This window comes from Octodon degus, unplaced genomic scaffold, assembly GCF_000260255.1.
Source record: "Octodon degus isolate 3935 unplaced genomic scaffold, OctDeg1.0 scaffold00331, whole genome shotgun sequence".
NCBI lineage: Eukaryota > Metazoa > Chordata > Mammalia > Rodentia > Octodontidae > Octodon > Octodon degus.
This window is the reverse complement of record NW_004524907.1, coordinates 220,955-236,308: the sequence shown is the minus strand read 5'-3', so window position 1 is coordinate 236,308 and position 15,354 is coordinate 220,955. Positions and strand designations below refer to the sequence as shown.

Here is a 15,354-nt window from a genome sequence, read left to right as displayed (position 1 = left end):
TTCAAGGTGTGGCTTATTCTCCTTCCCAAATGCACACTTTAGTTTTCAGAGGTTAGAGACATACCAAGTGTAAGTAAAATCAATTTTTCTACATTGGTATCTCAATACTGAACGTGTCATTAGTTAGTTCCTGGAGGCTTGGCGAGTACCAAAAGCAGTGAGTACCAAATAAATTATTTTGGCTGAAAAGGGCAAACTGACACTGAAAAGCTCTAGCTTGTATATGGAGTACCAAAAAATTGACAAGTACCAGGACAAAATTTTCAAGTTAAAATTGAGTTGAGAAACAACTCTGGGGAGCTACAAAGTTGTCTAGTACCAAGGTGTAAGTGTACTTTTGAAATTTCTGTGGCAAGCTCAAGGGCCTGAGTTCCTGGCAAGCACAAGGGCCTGAGTTCAATCCCCGGTTCCGCAAAAAAAAAAAAAAAAAAAGAAAGAAAAAGAAATTTTTGGGCATTTACTACATGCTCAGAAAATAAACCCTAGTGTACTGGCTTCTGTCCATTTCTTATTAGCACAGAAAACTACCTGTAAGGTGAGAAGAGTCCAGATAGGCTTCTGAGTTTGCAAATTAAACACTATTCAAACTTCCTCCCTCCTCCCAATTATGTGGCAGGCATCCAGCAAAAACATTTATTTCATATATCTTAGAAGGAACTCAGGGGCTGAACAACCTAGCCAGATGATTTCCTCTTATTCAGTACCTACCATATGCAGAGTGCTGTGCTGAACCGAGCTAGGTGGTCATTAAAACTCTGTGATGAGTCAAAAACTAATCCCAACATCAGTCTTTGTAAACTAGAATTATGACATGGAGCCTCTCCCTTTTCCCAGGATTTAGTTTCGAAATTTTAAGAATGCACCAAGTTCCAGACTGCCTTAGGATCAATTATTTAGAAATCTTTAAAAGGAGACACTTTTAGGGCTGATGTAAGGTCTAAATAAATTCATACATTAATCTGACGAAAGTCAGAATCACCTCCAAAATTCCAATTTCAACTCTTCCAATGATGCTTCCCTACTTCCCTCCTCTAAGAAGTCAAGTTTATTAGAACTCTGTCATGTTTAACAAATTTCATTTTTATGTTATGACCACTCCTCCATAAAAGGCATAGTAGCACACTTAAGAATGTGGAACTAAAAGGCCTTGGGATTCCATTCCTAGCTCATTCTTAACTCTGGCATGCCAACCACACAGTAGGATGAACCATTCCTTCCCTAACATGTGGAGAAAAACAAGCTACATAATGGGCAGGTATAGAAAGCCTTGGTTCAAACCAACTATTAATATAAACTTTAGTACTCATGGGATAAAATGTATTTATTGTCCTTCGGCAACTAACACATTTTAAGAAGCAAATAAAAATTCGTATCAACTTAAAGAGTTTTGACAAAATTTAAGCATGCAAAAATGAATTTCATCTATCATCTTTTAGAATAATGGGTACCAGAAGTGATATTTCAGCACAAATGTCCCTTCTCTGTGCAATTTTCTCTTTGCTTACCAACTTCCTTGTATGTCCTCCACACCCCACAAATATTAATGCATAACAGTACTATAATATCTACAATAAGAGCTTGAGTATGCATAAATGGGGACTCACCAAGGACAAGGTCAATCACCACTGAAGCACCTGACACTCAGTAGACACTCAATTAATGATGGTTAATCCATACATTATAGCGAGCTAAGGGCTTGTGCACTGCTACTCTCATTGTACATTCACACAAATCAGACATAACATGCTGACTACCTATTTAACTTTTTCCTCAACTGAACTGAGTTATGCACAAATCCTTGCTCCCAAGGAAGTATGAGAAGCCTACTGGTAGTCCTGACTTGCGTTTAATTTGGTGACTTCCAGCTTGACTACTACTAGAATAATGAACAAATATAGTTTAACTTTTAAGAACTCCTTAAAGTACAGACATAAAATTCCAACATACTCAGATGGAATCACACAAGTTATAGGCTGGTACTGTCGAGATCTTTACCTTTCAAGACGTCCGATTTGCTCTCTCTTCTACATCAGGACACAGAAAAGCTTTCCCACAATGATCTGGGGCACCCGATCAGCCCAGAGTCAAGCTGGAGTGGTATCAACTAGTCTCACAGTTCAGTCCTACAAGGACAAGAAGATAGAAAAAATTCATACCCAAGTCCACACTGTTTCCTAAGAAAGCTACCCATCTGCCAATAGCAGTTTCTGAAAGAATAAGAAGTGATTACGTCAAAAATGGGGAAGGCAGACGAAAACACTGAAAATCAAACTACAAGTCATACAAGTACACTGCAACTAAACCTAGTGCACTGAGGATTCACCATGCCAGTGGTGACTGGAGAGCTCAGAAAAAGCAAATCAACCAGACACACAAGTAACATTTGAGTGACTGTTTTTAACTTTTCCACAACCCCAAAACAGCCACCAGTGATTGTAAAAACCTTTTTTTCACGTCTTCTCTTTATTCCTGTTTTAAGTATGGTGGCAATATTGAAAAACACCACAAAGCCTAATAAGCGAAAGGCCATAATTTAACTTAAAATCAGTTGGCCTAAGGGGGGAAAAAATCAATGGGTCTAGAGTTTTTAGTTTGGGACTCACCAACTCCCAAAGGATGAAACAGTATCTCTGAACTGGTTGGAAAGCCAGATTTTCCCTAAATAAAAAAGTTACAGAGCCTTCAACTGTGGGTGTCAGTGTTAACAGCTCATGCCAGTATGAGCGGTCCTGTGTCTGCAACACCAGTGGAACCATAGTTGTTGCAGATGCCCCAACACAGTAGGTACACTCATCGCTACTTCACAATCATAGTAACTACTTCAAAATTTCAGTCCCTGCCTTTAGAGACACAGCTACCATTTATTATGTGGTATGTTATAAAGAAGCACATATATTACTGTATCACAATTAACATTGTGGTTAATGTTTCCATTTCATTTGTAATTCTATGTATTTTCTTCTGTGTATTCAAAAAGTATTCCCAGAAAGAAATTCTCAGAAGGGTCCTACACTTTCCAGACTGCCAAAGGGGTAATAAGAGATACTACAGTTAAGAACTGCAAATCTTGAGCAAATTTCTACAGACTCTACCATCATCACCCTACTCTACCCAAAGCAGACAGAGAAATCAATCATCCCACCAATACTATGTCACAGCCGAATAAAATTAGCTTTCAATACCGAGAAGCTTGTGCAAAGCCACAGGCATTTAGGGTTGGCATAGCGTAGATTAGCTATTCAAAGCATCTATTTTCCTATTCTCTCCTGAGGCCTTTTGCTTACATTTTTGTAATTGTCAACACTATTACTGTTTTGCCACTAAATGGAGAGCGGTTATTACCTTTCAAAATTAACAGAAAACCCAAACTCAGACAACAGAGCAAGTCAGATGTACAAGATAGCTCGTTTTACTCCTTGATCAAGCATGTTGCTATAATTACTACAAAAGTGGAATCTGGTCTGTTAATGGGATACCACAGTAGTCTTGTAGAGGAAAGGGAAGAGTTGGGCTGTACGATCTCTTATTCTCCGAGGTGCTTAAACCACTCTGCGGATAGCCCTAACTTGTTGGGCTGAGATGCAGCTATGAGTGATCAGAGCAGGCAGCGTCATCACTGCATAGATGGGAGACATGGAGAAGCAGAATAAGAGATTTGCTCAAGGTCACACCTAAGTCAATGGGAGAGTTCTCTTCTTGATTTCAAATTCAAACCTTTAACTACTATACCGAGTTACCATGATCAAGTATTTAGTTTGCCACAATGTTTGGGAAGCCTCTGGGTTATTTTTTTTTCCTACAATCCAGAGAGCAATTTTTATTTTTTATTTATAGGAGCAGACAATTTTGAAGGCTATGGGAGAAACAGCCCATAAGTTCTAAAGTATATAAGTACTGTTTTGCTTGTATTCGTCATCTAAAAATCCAGGTCAGGAATCCTTTGCTCAAGAGCCACTTGCATATTGCTTGCCTTATTTATTTCTATATGGAAACTGTTCTTTCATCTTTCAGCCAATGACCTAGCTACCTATCATATATTTTGAAACCAGTATCATCTTAAATTCAGCACAGTGATTACAGAAGAACAGTTTAGTGGTTTAACACCAATCGCTTAGGTCATGTAACTACCAAATCCTACATACACTCACCCCAAAACTTTTCTCAACTTTAAATTTTCTCTTCTTTTCCTAGCCAGTAAACAAGCAATGGAACTCTCACTCTCAGAAAGTATCTCTGTGCCACTTACAACATCCTCTTATTAACCCATCTCCTTAACAGTCTGGATATTTTTCAACAGCAAATAAAGAGGCTTTAAATAAGTGGCCTTAAATTTCTACTTGGGACTATCTCATTATACACACATACATTTCTTTGTTAAAATTCCCAAACACGAGGATCCAATCAAAAAACAAAACCAACAAGACAATCATGCTAGAGTCTCCAAAGTTACAGGTTCTAAACATGCTTGAGTCTCACCCTTCACCACCCCCCAACCCATCTCTCTATTTCACTACTTATCTTCACTACCTGATAATTCTAACTGATTCAAAGCACAGGAACCCAAAGCTCTGGTTCAGGAAAAGAATATTTAATTCCTTAACACATCAAATGCTAACAAGTACTCCATTACACATCATTATCCAAAATGTTAACTTTTTTCATAGCAGTTCATTTTGCCAAGGATTTAACTGATGTTTACGTTAACCAAAGTCAAACTTTGCTTCAATTCTCTTCCACCTTAGACTCTCACCACTAAGAAGCAGTTTTATATCCCTCCTTCTACCTTGTCTAGTAACTTTATTAGCCCCAACTGGACTCCAATTTAGCCTCTAAATCATTCCTCTTCTTCCTTACCCTCCTGTAGACCCAGCCTCCTCTTGGAGAACAGATTTCAGGCGTCCTTCTTCATGCTTGGTAGCCTTCACACAAGGCCCCAGGCAATGCATTACAGGCCTGGCCCTTCCCTCTGGACATAATAACCAACCTGCCGTGGCTTTCCTTAGGATATCTCCATTTCACCAGGCTCACCCAAACTAACCAGTGACATCTTAATAGTCCGTACAACTTTGAAAGGCCAGCGATTAGGGCTCCACTTTAGAAATCACTGGCGTGTTCCACGACCCCCACAATGACTCAGTGACCGAGACACCACTAGCTCACCTGCTGGAGTCCCTTACTACTCGTACGTTCTTCTTAGTCCTCACCTCCCCCCACCCTTCAACAAGTCACTGGCCTGCAAAGTCTCCTTTACCTCTATCCATCCTGGGGTCTTACAGACCCCACCAAACTCAACCTGAATCCCCTTATTTCCCTATCTCGGTCTTTCAAGGCATTCCAGGATAGTCCTATCTTCTCGGGTAACCTCCCCAAGCACTGTTTGGGACACAACCTCCAAAAACCGAGAGCGATGCTCCCCCCTCTACTATCCCCACCACTCCAGAGGCACCCTCACCTCCCCCCACAGGTTCCTCGGACTCAACTCACTAAAGCCGCTACCCCGATCCCCGCCCCTGCTCGGGCTCTCCGCGGCGGTGGCTGCCCCTGCCCCCAAACAGGCTCAAAACACGCGGGCGCACCCCCACCCGGAGCGACCTGCCCCTCCCCCTCCCCCGAGGTGCCACTTACCCCGGAGACAGGCGTGGGGGAGGGGGAGAGCGGCGGAGGGGAGGGAAGGGGAGGGGGCTCCGGTGCGGGGCGGCTCTCAGCCCCGGGGGGCCGGGGCCGGGGCCAGCGGCAGCGGCGGCGCAGCGTCTCCCCCCGGCGGCGGCGGCGCCGTCCCACTCCCGCAGGCACACATAGGCTCCATTGTCCGCCGGCGCCTCCCCCTTTCCGGCTCCCCCCTCTCGGGACCGCCCCTTCTCCCTCCCCTCGACCCTCCCCCAGCTACACCGCGCCACGAAAGGTACAGCCGGCCCAGTCTCGGACGCGGGCGGAGAAGTGCCCCCTCCCCCGGCCCCGAGGTCCCGCCCGGCGAGGCGCTGGGGACCGCCCCGCCCCGCCTCGGCGCCCGGCCCCGCCGCCGGGAAGGACCCGCCCCTCCCGGGGAAAGGCACCGTCCCCCTCCCAGAACGAGCGCAATGGTACCAACCCGGCTGCTTCCTCCTCCCCCTCCCCCGCCTTCCCGGAGAGGCCCCGCCCCTCTCCCCGCCCACCAGCTCGCCTGGCCGCCTTTGCCTCCACCCCTCCGTCCAATATTCTACTATAGGACCGCCCCCGGCCCCGCCCCTGGTTTGCATGAACACGCCCACACGGCCCCTCCTTGGTTCGTCACCGGGCTAGGGGTGACGCCCACTCCGACGCCTTAAAGCGGCAGAGCCCACTTTCGCAACTAAATCTCCCAGCGGTCCGGCCGGGTGGGAGGTGCCACCAGAAAGAGTCTCCTCTTCCCTTACCCTCCTCCCCACGCACACGCACCCGGACTCCCTACCGCCTTCCGTAGCCCGGGAGCCACCGAAGGGGGCTAGAAAAGGCGCGGAGGGGGGAAGGGCAGCGTGGAATTTGGCCATCTTTGAGAGAAACCAATTGGGGGCTACCGAAAGAACCGGTCTTTCTCTCACTCTTCCCTGCCCTCCTCGGTCCCGGCCTAGCTCCCGTCTTCAAGGCCACCTCCTCACACCTCTGGGATGCAGGTCCGCCCTGCCCCTTTCCGGTCCCTTTCCTTCACCTCTCGCTGCCTGCGCTGCCGCTACCTGCGCTGCTTCTCGGGCGCCACCGGCTGCGCAGCACGTCCTCGCCAGGGTCCTACGGACTTGGCTGATGCGGGGTCTCGGTCCGGTCCTGGCCCGGCGCGGCCCCGCCCTCCCCGCCCAGCTCCGCTCCCTGCAGCCCGCGGAGGGGATCTTCTGCTTAGGTCCTTCAGTCGCGCCACAACCACAGTGTCGCTCCCCTGATTTTTCGGAAGACGTTTCTTAGCCCTTGGAGGGCTCCGAGCCCGAGGACCCCAGCAACGTCCCCAGTGAAGTGCGAGACTGCTCGTTAGGCTGCACTTCTGCTCCCACGGAAAAGTGACCGCATCCTGGTTAGCGCGTGTTGCTGCGCGAAAGCTCCGACTCGGGCTGCTCCTTCCAGCTTTATTCGTGTGGCCCTTGTCGCTGCCATGACCGTTACTGCACACCTGTCTGCTCTCCCCAAACACAGCGTTGCCAGCCTGCATCTGTGCCCTGTGGAGTCGCGTAAGACTGCGCCTGCAATTCTGCGCGCTGGCCCCGGAGCTCTCCTAGCGCAGTTAGGGGAAGTCTGCCTGCGTTAGGATGCACTTCATACTCTCCCCAGGGATGAAGGCAGCACAGCCGAGAGCGCTAGATAAATTTCCTCCCGCTCTGGCTTCTGTTGCCAATGGTTTTAACCAGGAGACCTATTCTGTGTCAGTTTTTCTATCTATAAAATAGGAAACCTTCCTTGGGGTATCTTTTTAAGGAACGCAGCTGTTGTAAAGGATAGTGCAAGAGAACTCCAAATGATAGAGCTGATCACTGCTTTCCAAACCACTTAAAACTCTTAACTGGCCGCGTAAGTTTTTATATCGAGCCTCCTCGGCTTAGATCCTATGAAAAACGGTAGCAAGATGTTTTCTGCCTGCTCTGGTGACTGAGGATATGAGTAAAGGAAACAAGCAACAGAGTACAAACGCCATAAAACGAAGAACAACTGAAGGATTCCAAATAGGAAATAATTACAACGCTTTTTTTAAAAAAAATCAAGCTTAAATTATAGAATATTCGGTGTCAAATAGCTAAGAACTTCTGCAAAAGGTGGTGGGAGTGGTTAGGTATGAATTAAGAGAAGGTAGTCAAGCCAAGGTTAATTAAGGATATTAAGACGAAGTTCCTGAGTTCAAGCCCCAGTACTGGGGAAAAAAAAAAGTTATTAATTTAGGAGGAAACGGCTCACAAACTGTATATAGGTAGATTACAGTTTTCTATAAAAGAAAACCACTGCCTAAATAACCCCTGGGCTGGTGTATCCCAGACCAGATCACTATCCCTAGTAAGCTCAAAACAAATTTATGCAGTCAGGGAGATGGCTCGGTAGAATAAGCACTTCCCTGGCAAGTGCAAGGGCCTGAGTTCAATCCCTGGTTCTGCCAAAAAAAAAAAGGGGGGGGGGTGTCGGGGAGATGGCTCAGTGGAATAAGCACTTCCCTGACAAGCACAAGGGCCTGAGTTCAATCTCTGGTGCCGCAAAAAAAAAGACCAACTCATTAGAACAAAAATGCACATATAAGAAACTCTGTATTTTTAGTGCAAGTGACCCCTCATGCAACCAAATATGTTAAAGTTCAAAAGTACTGTGTATACTGAATCAGAAGAAAACTACAAATGAATGTTAAATGCACCACACTAGAGTAAGAACAGTACCAAGAATTAAAGTGTGCTAAAAATCATGAAATCTAAGTTAGAATTTCTATAGTAATATTACTTTAGTTATAATACACATGATATAGAAATATGTTTTAAAATATTATTTATCCTATAACTAGTTTATTTTATTGGAATGTTTGTTCTCTAAATTTTCTAACTTACATTCACTTCCATCTCACTTGAAAAAGAATTCTATTTCAGTGTACAAGGATCTAAACCACTATATATACATGAACACTAATGGATAACAGTGAAATCATTTTTAAAAGCATCCTATAAATAAATGCTTCAAAATGTTTCTGCTACTCTAAAAATTCTAAGATAAATCTTTTTTAACCCAAATGGTAAAATTGTTTTTTTTTTAAATAAAGGCTTTTGACACTAAAGAAATCTAGCTTTTATTTTCTTACTGAAATTTTCTCCATAAAGATAAGTGTTCATTGCATTGCAAACATAGATGATAGAAATTTGTCTTCTGATTCTTCAACTAATCATAGCACTTGTGTTATTATTTAAGTTTGCTTCCATTCTTTTCTAACTCTTCACTTTCAAGTTGAAGGAACAAGTGCTTTTGTTTCTTCAGCTCTTGATAAACACACCTAAAAATTAGAATTGGGAGGGACTCCATCCTGTTTTTCAGATGAGAATTCTGAAATAGAAATTTAATGATTTTGCCAAGATTATGCTCCCTTTTAGGGACTAGAATTTGAGTACAATACTCCACTGTTCTAACTTTCAAGGGTTGATCCTTCCTGATAGTATTTATTATTGTAGGAGAGAACATGAAGTTCTGCCTCAAGAATAATGAAATTAAGACTAAGAAAGGTTGAGCCCACTCACCAGCTGGTGTTAGAGTTACAAGAGGCCCTAATTCAAGACCATGAAATTCTTGCCATGGTCAAAGCCCTCAGCACATCCATGGACTCCTGCTGTTTGTGCTGTTTATTACTGATTCATCTACACACCTCATTGTCCAAAGAAAAGCTGGTGAATTTCAACACCAAAAGAGCACTACCAAGAGAGTCATAACAACTGAAAATGAAGGGTTGCGACAGAATGGCATCTCTTGACTTTCACGGTGGTATAATAATGATAGTCAGAGAAATTATTTCTTTTTTCAGGTTGCCCATGATGGAAAAATGAATCTCTCTATCCTGGCTTTCACCCACCCATTGAAGTCTGAGAGGGAATCTCAAGAGCTTCAGCCCTGCCTAAAAATTTAAAACTAATTATCTCTTTAGTAAGGTTAAAAAAAAATCTATTGATCTTTATTGATTCTATATCCCTACCTCCTTTGCTCCTGCAGCTTCACTTGGGACCACTGGCCCTCCGATGCCAGAGTGGGTGGTGTTCTGTGTTCCCATGTACGTGCTTTGCACGATCTGGAAATGAGAGGTGCAGTATTTGTGAGCCTCTGATACCTTGAGGAGGTACCACCAGCGTGTCTTCCCTTTATGTTCTGGCTCAAACTGATATGGATGTGCCTCTTACTCTCGTCATTCTGCTTTCTAAAATTCCAGCTTTCTGGTATGCATCCTGCCACTTCCTTATGCTCTAAGTGACTTTTTAAATCTAGCCAAAGTTCATCATCGTTTATTTTTTTATTTTTCTGTATTTTAGGGAAGGGTCTACATGGTATCTCACTACTAGATCGGACTCGTAGTGATCCACCTGTTTCAGCCTCCCAAGAACTGAGATTACAGGTGTGTGCCACCATGCCCAGTCTCAGTTGCTGTCTCTGCTTGCCCCCAGGGAAAGGCCAGGACTGGCAGGGCCGGGGATCAAAGCCCCCGCCCCTGCAGGTGCTTTCAGCCGCTGAGCTCTTTGGCCGGCCCTCATCATGGCTTAATAAGAGACAACATCCATGTTCCATGTAGTCTAAGTATTATCCCCCAAATCACTTGCCCTTCCTATTGGACAAATTGAAGTCCTTCATTCTTTGGCCTTCTTTGCTCTGCAGTTTTTCCTAGGATCTTTCACCTCCTAACTTTGCATATATCCCTTTCCCTCCTCAATGTCCACTAATTTGATACTTCATTTCTTGTTTTTAATTGCTTTCCCTGCACTCATTTTGGGAAAGTGTTCTTACTACTGTATTCCTACTACATTTGCCTAGGAATTTGGTCCTTGAGATTCAATTACTTCATCTTTCCTGAGTTCTGCCTTTGCTTCTAGTTTCTTCCTATTTCACACAATCAACCTCTCCCCAGTTACTCTGGAATTGCTACCCAACCATTTCAGCTTTGACTTCACCTCCATGGTTTGCATCCCTCGTTCTCACTAGCTGGCTCGGAATTTTTGACCTCCCTCTATTCTAGCAAAGTAAATCCCTGCTAGCTACGTGGACTCACTCTTTTTCCCTTTTACTCCTGGGCTGACATAAAACCAAGAAAATGGACCCCAACTAAAATTTAAGTATGTAACTTAAACTGAACTTCATTACTTTATCCATACTTCTCCTATATTTGCAAGATATAGAATACTGCAATCCTATATTGCAAGATAGGTCATCTCATCCCACCTTGGAAGGGCTAGCTCAGTTTTCTCACTTCCATTAGCTTTTGTTGTTCTTGTTTGATCTTTATACGACAGGGTCTTGCTATGCAGTTCAGGCTGGCATTCAACTCACTTTTTAGTCCAAGCTGGCCTCAGACTCATATCAATCCTCCTGCCTCAGCCTCCTTTCTTTTTACATCAGTATCCTCTCCCCGTTTTTTATTTCAAATTTAGCCAAGTGCTAACCTGCCTCCATCTTCTCCCTTCATCAGTCAAATCTACACATTCTTTCCAGACAGTTCTTCCTAAAAGACATATTTACATAAGATCGCAGTTTGTGTTGTGTCTATTCCTAATTAATTCCTCTCTAATTCCTCTTCAGGGCCCTCCTACCCTATGACCCTAACAACATGGATAAGAGAAACAATACTGGCTCTGTAGTCATATGAACTTGGGTTTAAATTTTGGGACTTTCTGTGGCACTGGACATTGAACCCAGGGCTTCCACACTGAGGTATGCTCCCAACCTTTTTCAATTTTGAGACAAGATCTTTCTAAGTTGCTACATTGGCCAGTTTGCTCTTTTTTTTTTTTTTTTTTTTGGTGGAACGGGGGATTGAACTCAGACACTTGGGCTTGCCAGGCAAGCGCTTATTCTACTGAGCTATCTCCCTGGCCCCGGCCAGTTTGCTCTTGAACTTGTGATCTTCCTGTTCCTCTACATTTTATTATCCAAGTAACTTCAGGCCAAAAAAAAAAAATTATCATCCACTTCAAGTGTTGTTTATATCGTTAACTTTAAAACACAGCCTAAATATGCAAACTTTTAACATCAACTACCTTCTATTGTAGAGCCCTTCTATCCCAAGAGCAGAATCCTATACCTCTTTCACTTTTGAATAATTTATCACTGCTATATTTATCAAGCATCTACTAAGTGCAGGGCATCTTAAGGGATCCAAAAAATGAATCAGACATATAATGTCTTTGAAGTTCAATCAAACTTGTATGGAAAATTCATTCATTAAAAAAAAAGTTTAGTAAGTGCTCACTGTATCCCAGGTGCAGAGTACTGAAGATTCCAGTGAATAAAGGGTCATAAGACATGTACCCTGATGCTAAGATGTGAGAATCTATCTAGTTAGGAACACTAACAAGTCAGTATTTATAATCAATTATAATAAATGTTATGATATGGATAAATACAGGGTGTTGGGGGCACACAAAAGAGCAGCATCCATCCAGACTGGAGAGTGAGGAGAGCAAAACGGCCTGAGCAGAATCTCAGAGAACGCGTAGGAGTCAGCCAGGCAAAGGACTCAGCAATGTACAAGGCTCAGCTGCATGACAATGTATATAAATAACCACAATGCAAGAACGAAGGTAATAAATAAGAGGCAGTGCAGAGGCAAAAAGTACAATGGCAATCAGAGGAGATGCATTATTTGAGGGGGAGGGGATAAGTAAATACTGCTTCATGAAGGTGGAAGCATCTGAGGCGACCTGAGGGTCAGGCTGATTCAGACATGTGTAGGGCCAGAGGCCTCGCTCTGTCTTCAGCAAGCATTCTGTATGGTGTCTATATGTGACATGGACAGGACCTTGGCTGCTGTGATGGTGATGGTGACGATACCTTTTCCAATGAATTTTGTTCCCCTGTTTTCCCAGAATACGTCTACAGAGAAATTCATGATTCAACAGAGCCATTACTAGAATGTCAAGATCTCTGGTTTTGGATCCGAGCTCTGCCTTTTGCAAGCTGTATAATCTTTGACAAATTACTTAATCATGCTAAGGCTCATAAAATGGAGTAAGAATAATAGTTTCCTTTCAGGACAGTGTGGGAATAAATAAGTGACTACATGTAGATAAACATGAATAGTGCATGACACACAGTAAATGCTTAATAAGTGTTGGCTATGAATTTACATTTGGTTACCTCTGGATTGTCCAAAATCGAATTGGCCTCAGGAGAGATTTTAGGGGCACTGGAAAGGCCACATTTCACTCAGTCATACCCAGGGTCACCAGCATGCCCATAATGTTTCTGGCATACTCTACATTCACCCACAGAACCCATACCTTTAGGTTTAAGATACTACTTCCTCATACTTTCAGATTTAAGTTGTAACACTTCAGAGGGTAGCACAATAAAGAGTTAGCTCTGTTTTATTTTAAGAAGTTATCTGGCCATACTTCTACCCTTAACTATTAGCTGCACTCAGAATATTGTGAAGAAGAAAGAAAAGGCTGATTCTGAAGCTTAGAGATTTTTTCCCAGAAGTTAAAGCCAGAGGACGGATACTGTGAAGGCTTTCTGAGGGCAATAAGTCCTCTGGGATTGGAGGAAAGGGTTGAAATTGGAGAGAGATGACAAAAAGTGATGAGAACACAAAAACACGGGTACTGATGCCAAGAAGGAGAGGCTTTGCTAAGATAAACGGGCTGATCTTGGTTTTGGAGTAACTTACCAACCACCCATTTCTTCAGTCTGTGCTACGCTTTGGAATAAATCCTTCTGCCCAGGATCAGTCTTCGTTACAGCTGGTATCTAGGTGCCCCCCAAAGCCTCATGTGGTGATAGGTGGGGCTGTTCAGAGGTGGCTGGTATGTGCTGCTGGGATCAAGGATGGGATGCTGGGACTGATTCCCAGTGTGATATTACGACTAAAAAAATGAGTGCAAGCAGGTAGCCTGGCTAAGATATAAGGGACAGAAAGAGAATCCTTGCTTGTTGTTTGTCCCTTGTAGCTTGCTTTGTTGCTGCTTTCTGCCTGCCCTGCTTTTGTCGTGAAATGCTTCGGCGATTTCCCTCTGCCACACCAGCCTGCCTTGGAGCCAGCTCTCTGTGGACTGAAAGCTCTATGGACTGTGAGCCAAATAGACCTTTCCTCCTTTGACGTTGGGTGCCCCATATTTTGTCTCAGCAATGAGGAAAATAACTAAGACAATCTTGATCAATAGGAATTGAGACACTGAACAGGTGATCAAGTACCTGCTTTTTAAATCTCATGCTGGCTTTTACATATTTGCTTTCTTAATTTTTTACTGATAAGGAATTAAAAAGCACCTAGAGTGTCTAGTACTAAATTAAGTACAGTGAGAGTTTCATTAGGAGCTGAAAACATCTTATAGACTAGTTCAAGAAAAAGAAAAACAATGATAAAATGTTTAATAACAATTCCTTAATTGAATTACATGACACAAAGCGCAGGCTTTCAGGAAAAAAAAAAAAAAGGCAAAAAAGAAAAAGCAATAAGTAGACTCTAGGATGATGAGTAATAATTTCATGAAGAGTCCGAAGTGGATCTGGGCTGGGCGCAGTGGTGCATGCCTGCAAGCCCAGCACTCTGCCAGGGAAGAAGAATCAAAAGTTTGAGTTTATCCTGGGCAGTTAGTGACTTATGAGATCATATCTCAAAACCAAAATAGAAGAAGGTGGGGGAAGGGATAGAGTTCTGTGCAAAGGTACTGGGTTCAATCTCAGCACTGAAAAAAAAAAAAAAAAAAAAAGTGAACAGATCTCTAAGAATATGACTTGGCTTCAAGAAGAAAGGGTGACCCAGGAGGGAGAGATAAGTAGCCACACTCGAGCACTGAAAGGAGCAGTATAGGTGTAGGTAGTGCATCAGAAAATAACAATAGCAAAGGTGATCTTAAAAATGATAATAGGAGCCAGTGAGATAGCTCAGCTGTTTAAAGCATCTGCTTAGGCAATTTTAGGCAACTGCAGGGACCTTGGTTTGATCTCTGGCACCACATGCCATGCTAGCCACACCCCCAGCATGGGCTGAGCTGGCCACAAAAAAAAATGATGACAGCTGCCATTTATTGAGTAATTAGTATGTGCACATGACAAGCATGATTCTGTGGACTGTAACTTCTGTAACACACAGAGTAACTCTGGGGTACAAACTGTCCTTTCCACTTTGCAGTTAAGAAGACTTTATTTGAAAAGGTAAGTGACATCCAAGGTAAGTGACTCCCAAGCATCAAGAGATGGGTGGAGCTGAAGTTAAAACTAAAGTCACTCTGAGGTGAAGGAAATTCATCTGTGCTACAGATGTGCGTAGCATGGTTTGGGGGGTTACAGTTGGATAAATAAAATAAGAATTAATTACAAACAATATAATTTAGAGAAAATGAGTAAGAGATCTACACCATTAATTCTTTTTTTTTTTTTTTAATTAAAAAGCTAGTTTACTAAGCACTGCCTGTGGGACAGGTAATTTCCTTATAGCATCATCCTGGGATGTGACTTACAACTATATCCATTTCTCAGATGTCAACCAAAATGGAGAGACTAATGGCTTGTTCAAGGCTCACAGCTATATTAAAAGGATGGGGTCTAGGTCCGAATGCTAGGGTAGGGGCCAAGCCTGTGTTCTTGGTGCTGTTCTGCACTGGCTCTCTGACTCTCTCCTCGAGTGAGGGAAAACCCCTGTAAAAATAACATCATCGGGGCTGGTGAGATGGCTCAGTGGTCTAAAGCACCTAC

General features: G+C 43.4%; 1 protein-coding gene across 4 annotated transcripts in view; it reads right to left on the bottom strand.

The window, feature by feature from the left end:
- Positions 1-15,354, bottom strand: part of Bcl9 (B cell CLL/lymphoma 9) — an 89,273-nt gene that overhangs the window by 19,828 nt on the left and 54,091 nt on the right. For 3 of the 4 annotated variants that reach the window (XM_004647828.2, XM_023708116.1, XM_023708115.1), the window contains exon 2: positions 1,996-2,123. The gene's annotated coding sequence lies outside the window, so the exon portion shown is untranslated. Of the gene's footprint in view, positions 1-1,995; positions 2,124-5,625; positions 5,656-15,354 lie in introns of those variants that run through there. The other variant, XM_023708114.1, reaches the window with a different exon arrangement.